This window comes from Loa loa (genome assembly GCF_000183805.2).
Source record: "Loa loa unplaced genomic scaffold supercont3.915, whole genome shotgun sequence".
Lineage (NCBI taxonomy): Eukaryota > Metazoa > Nematoda > Chromadorea > Rhabditida > Onchocercidae > Loa > Loa loa.
In genome coordinates this window covers 1,124-7,617 of record NW_018109095.1, presented here as the reverse complement: position 1 = coordinate 7,617, position 6,494 = coordinate 1,124, and the positions used below count along the sequence as shown (strand labels likewise).

Genomic DNA, 6,494 nt, shown 5'->3' with positions numbered 1-6,494 from the left:
AAGAATGAAAATTCTGTAACGTTGATAGAGAACGAATTTGTTATAGAATGTTAGTCGAAGTCTCTTCGTCTAGCTTGAGCAATGAATTGTCTCGTGGGACGAAAGTCTCAACAGACGAGCAATCAATAAATTAACACCGTTACATAGGATTATGTGAGCGTGTGTAATGTATGTATTTGTGACATACAATAAAAGGTTATATGAACCGAATGCTCCGTTGTATATTGGGAAGTTTTGTCGTATTTCTATTGTATTGAAAATGAAAAATCTTAATTTCATTAAGATTTGTTGATAAGCGAAGGAAATGAAATAAATGAAAGAATATATGATAGATGGATGAATGCATGACACAATGATATATTAAATAAGAAATGATTTCTTACTTTTAATATATCATGCTAATGTGTTTTTGTTCTTTTCAAACATCTCCCCGATTGATTCTGTCGGCGGTTATATGCTTGTCTCAAAGGCTAAGCCATGCATGTCTAAGTTCAAATAAACCTATAATGGTGAAACCGCGAACGGCTCATTATAACAGCTATAATGTACTTGATGTTGATTATCCAACGTGGATAACTGTGGCAATTCTAGAGCTAATACATGCACCAAAGCTCCGACTTTTGAACGAGCGCATCTATTAGATTAAAACCAATCGGGTTATTAGCCCGTTAATTGGTGACTCTGAATAGCTATGGCTGATCGCATGGTCTTGTACCGGCGACGTATCTATCAAGTGTCTGCCTTATCAACTTTCGATGGTAGTTTATGTGCCTACCATGGTTGTAACGGGTAACGGAGAATAAGGGTTCGACTCCGGAGAGGGAGCCTGAGAAACGGCTACCACATCCAAGGAAGGCAGCAGGCGCGCAAATTACCCACTCTCAGAATGAGGAGGTAGTGACGAAAAATAACGAGACCGTTCTCTTTGAGGCCGGTTATCGGAATGGGTACAATTTAAACCCGTTAACGAGGATCTATGAGAGGGCAAGTCTGGTGCCAGCAGCCGCGGTAATTCCAGCTCTCAAAGTGTATATCGTCATTGCTGCGGTTAAAAAGCTCGTAGTTGGATCTGCGTCTCAGGACCTGGTCCATCCATTGGATGAGAACTGGGCTCCTAGGCTAATATTGCCAGTTTTCCCTACGTTACCTTGATCGGTTGCGTATGGTGGCTAGCAAGTTTACCTTGAAAAAATTAGAGTGCTCAATGCGGGCTAATGCCTGAATACTCGTGCATGGAATAATGAAATAGGATCTCGGTTCTATTTTGTTGGTTTTCTGATCTGAGATAATGGTTAAGAGGGACGGACGGGGGCATTCGTATCGCTGCGTGAGAGGTGAAATTCTTGGACCGTAGCGAGACGTACGACTGCGAAAGCATTTGCCAAGAATGTCTTCATTAATCAAGAACGAAAGTCAGAGGTTCGAAGGCGATCAGATACCGCCCTAGTTCTGACCGTAAACGATACCAACTAGCGTTCCGTCGGCGGTAAATACGCCTTGACGGGCAGCTTCCCGGAAACGAAAGTTTTTCGGTTCCGGGGGAAGTATGGTTGCAAAGCTGAAACTTAAAGAAATTGACGGAAGGGCACCACCAGGAGTGGAGCCTGCGGCTTAATTTGACTCAACACGGGAAAACTCACCTGGCCCGGACACCGTGAGGATTGACAGATTGAGAGCTCTTTCATGATTCGGTGGTTGGTGGTGCATGGCCGTTCTTAGTTGGTGGAGTGATTTGTCTGGTTTATTCCGATAACGAGCGAGACTCTAGCCTACTAAATAGTTACTGGATAATTTTGTCCAGACAACTTCTTAGAGGGACAAGCGGTGTTTAGCCGCATGAAGTTGAGCAATAACAGGTCTGTGATGCCCTTAGATGTCCAGGGCTGCACGCGCGCTACACTGGAGGAATCAGCGTGCTGTAACCATTACCGAAAGGTACTGGTAACCCCTTGAAAATCCTCCGTGATCGGGATCGGGAATTGCAATTATTTCCCTTGAACGAGGAATTCCTAGTAAGTGTGAGTCATCAGCTCACGTTGATTACGTCCCTGCCCTTTGTACACACCGCCCGTCGCTGCCCGGGACTGAGCCGTTTCGAGAAAAGCGGAGACTGCTGTTTTGATACCTTTCGAGGTGGAGATTCTTTGGTGGAAACCGCTTTAATCGCAGTGGCTTGAACCGGGCAAAAGTCGTAACAAGGTTTCCGTAGGTGAACCTGCGGAAGGATCATTATCGAGCTTCAAAAACAACAAAATAACGATTATTTATCATCATCATCATAATTATTATTATACATATATATTATTAGTATTCATTTACTAATAATAGATTAATAATAGTTAATATATAATATTGATGATGATATATGATGAAGAAACGGTGATATTCGTTGGTGTCTATACTTTATCCAAGTTATCGCCTAACCGTCGATAACAATGAAGATAAAGCGATAGCTTAATTAATGATATCATTAATTAAGTAGACTTAATAAGCATTTTAGCTAGATATGCTACCAACAAAAAACACACACATACACATATATATTATTATTTGTATTTTTTCCAAAATAATATTTTTTAACTCTTAGCGGTGGATCACTTGGCTCGTGGATCGATGAAGAACGCAGCTAGCTGCGATAAATAGTGCGAATTGCAGACGCATTGAGCACAAAGATTTCGAACGCACATTGCACCATCGGGTTGATTCCCGATGGTACGTCTGGTTGAGGGTCAATAAATAAGACGATATAATTTATCAAATAATTCATTCAAACATTCAAATTTGATGCGAATATTTTGTTTGTTTGATAAAAGATTATTTGATTCGAATTATTTTATTCATCAGGTGATTTTAAAAGAAGAGAGTAATCTTGAAATCCCCTGATAAGTTGTACAAAAAAAAAAAAAATAAGGAGTAAAATAGAAATACATATATTTTACTTACTTATAATTTTAAACATATTATAAATATATAATTGCATCTTTCATATATATATATATAAGCAAGGGAAGATGTCAATTATCTATCATCATTTTATATTCATTATAATGATTGATTCATTTATTGCTTTTTGTTTCATGATAAAAGGAATAAATAAGGATAGATAATGAATGATGAAATGATTGATCCAATCAAATATAATATGTTTTCTATCATTTCTTTGACCTCAACTCAGTCGTGATTACCCGCTGAATTTAAGCATATAACTAAGCGGAGGAAAAGAAACTAACGAGGATTTCCTTAGTAACGGCGAGTGAAAAGGAAAAAGCCCAACGCTGAATCCAATAGATATTTGTCTATATGGAAATGTAGCGTATAGGTGTAACTATCCGTAACATATTTTTACACCCAAAGTCCCCTTGAGCGGGGCTACAGTCCATAGAAGGTGCTAGACCTGTACGGGTGAAAAAAGTTACGGTAGGTTATTCCTTGGAGTCGGGTTGTTTGAGATTGCAGCCCAAAGAGGGTGGTAAACCTCATCTAAGGCTAAATACGACCACGAGACCGATAGCAAACAAGTACCGTGAGGGAAAGTTGCAAAGAACTTTGAAGAGAGAGTTCAAGAGGGCGTGAAACCGCTGAGATGGAAACGGATAGAGTTAACGAAACTTATCGGTATTCAACCAATCAATTTAGCAATCTTAATTGATTTATTATTCATTAATATTTTTTTATTAATGAATAAAATGATATTTAAGATATGAATGCTAAATTTATAATATAATGATTGGTGTATTTATCGATGGTATGCATCGAGAGCTTCGTTTTAGCATATTAATATAGCTAATTTAGTGGATCAATTATTTCAATTGATAATTGAAACCCTAAATCTATTGAAATATGTCTTAAATGAAGTTTTAATCCCATATGTGTAACTTTCACTTGAAATAATAGTGACATGCATCGATTATAATTTTTGCTAATTACATTTACATGTGGTCGCATGCGACTTTATCGGTAAATGTTGATGAAATAATTGGTAATATTATAATATTGTATGCATTATTAAAAGTTACATCTCGATGTGAACGTTAATCACCTATCTGACCCGTCTTGAAACACGGACCAAGGAGTCTAGCATATACGCAAGTTATTGGGTAGTAAACCTGATTATAAAAGCATAATGAAAGTAAAGATTATCTTTGGTATAATTGATATGTGATCTATATATTATATGTATATGTAAAAGTATGCATATATTATATATAGCGTAACATAACCCCGTTCATATTGCATGCAATAGGGCGGAGGTAGAGCGTATATGCTGGGACCCGAAAGATGGTGAACTATACCTGAGCAGGATGAAGCCAGAGGAAACTCTGGTGGAGGTCCGAAGCGATTCTGACGTGCAAATCGATCGTCTGACTTTGGTATAGGGGCGAAAGACTAATCGAACTATCTAGTAGCTGGTTCCCTCTGAAGTTTCCCTCAGGATAGCTGGAGTACGTAATGAAGCAGTTATATTCGGTAAAGCGAATGATTAGAGGAATTGTGGGACGAAACGTCTTCAACCTATTCTCAAACTTTCAATGAGTATGACGTCTTGCTTGCTTAAATGAAGCGTAGACATTGAATGTGTGCTCCAAGTGGGCCATTTTTGGTAAGCAGAACTGGCGCTGTGGGATGAACCAAACGTTGAGTTAAAGTGCCAAACTTTCCGCTCATGAGACCCCATGAAAGGCGTTGGTTGATATAGACAGCAGGACGGTGGCCATGGAAGTTGGAAACCGCTAAGGAGTGTGTAACAACTCACCTGCCGAATCAACTAGCCCTGAAAATGGATGGCGCTTGAGCGGGAGACTTATACTCAACCGTTGCATGGCTTGTGTTAAAAAATTTGAAAAAAAGAAAGAAAGAAATGGGAAACCTGGCCGCAACGAGTAAGAGGGTCGCAATGGTTAGCGTTGAAGACTTTGGGCGTAGGCCCAGTTGGAGCTTCCATTGGTGCAGATCTTGGTGGTAGTAGCAAATATTCAAGTGAGATCCTTGAAGACTGAAGTGGAGAAGGGTTCCACGTGAACAGCAGTTGAATGTGGGTCAGTCGATCCTAAGATATTGGCTAATGCCGTTTTTAATAAAATAGAGGAATGGAGGTGTAATCCATCTGATAAATCGAAAGGGAAACGGGTTAATATTCCCGTACCTGGACACGGAGATAAATGCTCATCGTGAGGATTTAGCGCGGTAACGCAAATGAACTCGGAAACATTGAGGAAAGCCCGAGCCAGAGTTCTCTTTTCTGGTTAAGGAACGGACTCCCTGGAATCGGTTCAGCCGGAGATAGGGATGTTGTTTCCGTAAAGCGCCACGGTTCCTGTGGTGTCTCGTGCGCTTTGTTCGATCCATGAAAATCCGAGGGAGGCTATTTGAATTTCGTGCCAGATCGTACCCATATCCGCAGCAGGTCTCCAAGGTGAACAGCCTCTAGTCGATAGAATAATGTAGGTAAGGGAAGTCGGCAAATTAGATCCGTAACTTCGGGATAAGGATTGGCTCTAAGGACTGGGCCGGTCGGGCTGTAATGTGAAGTGAGTACGGTTTGATCCATGCAGTGTAACATTAATGAATCATGCATTCATTGATGAAACTCGGCTAGTGTTCGAACTGTCTTATGGACCGTTACAGCTGCGTATCACATTTGCTTTTTTTCAACAAAGTGAATGTTTATTGATACTTCGGCCGGCGTTAAACAGTCAACTTAGAACTGGCACGGACTCGGGGAATCCGACTGTCTAATTAAAACAGAGGAGACAGATGGCCCTTGCGGGCGTTGACTGTCTCTGATTTCTGCCCAGTGCTCTGAATGTAAAAGTGAAGAAATTCAACCAAGCGCGGGTAAACGGCGGGAGTAACTATGACTCTCTTAAGGTAGCCAAATGCCTCGTCATCTAATTCGTGACGCGCATGAATGGATTAACGAGATTCCCACTGTCCCTATCTACTATCTAGCGAAACCACAGCCAAGGGAACGGGCTTGGCAAACACAGCGGGGAAAGAAGACCCTGTTGAGCTTGACTCTAGTCCGACTCTGTGAAGAGTCATGAGAGGTGTAGCATAAGTGGGAGGTTTTTGTATTCTTGTACAAATACCAACAGTGAAATACCACTACTTTCATCGATTCTTTACTTATTCGGTAAAACGAGAATTGAAGCATTATATGTGTTTCGAAATTTTTGATTTAAGTTAAACTACTCGGTGGTTTAACGACTCGCACCGAAGACAGTGTCAGGCGGGGAGTTTGACTGGGGCGGTACATCTGTCAAAACGTAACGCAGGTGTCCTAAGGCTAGCTCAGAGAGGACGGAAACCTCTCGTAGAGTAAAAGGGCAAAAGCTCGCTTGATCTTGATTTCCAGTACGAATACAGACCGCGAAAGCGTGGCCTATCGATCCTTTTGAATTTCTTAGAAGGTTTCTAGCAAGAGGTGTCAGAAAAGTTACCACAGGGATAACTGGCTTGTGGCAGCCAAGCGTCCATAGCGACGTTGCTTTTTG

General features: G+C 40.7%; 2 non-coding genes across 2 annotated transcripts; both read left to right on the top strand.

The window, feature by feature from the left end:
* The first annotated feature begins 428 nt into the window (after window positions 1-428).
* Window positions 429-2,232, top strand: LOAG_20131. The gene has a single exon (XR_002251421.1). It is a non-coding gene; the product is annotated as an 18S ribosomal RNA (ribosomal RNA).
* Window positions 2,233-2,579: 347 nt separating this feature from the next.
* Window positions 2,580-6,494, top strand: LOAG_20130. The gene has a single exon (XR_002251420.1). It is a non-coding gene; the product is annotated as a 28S ribosomal RNA (ribosomal RNA).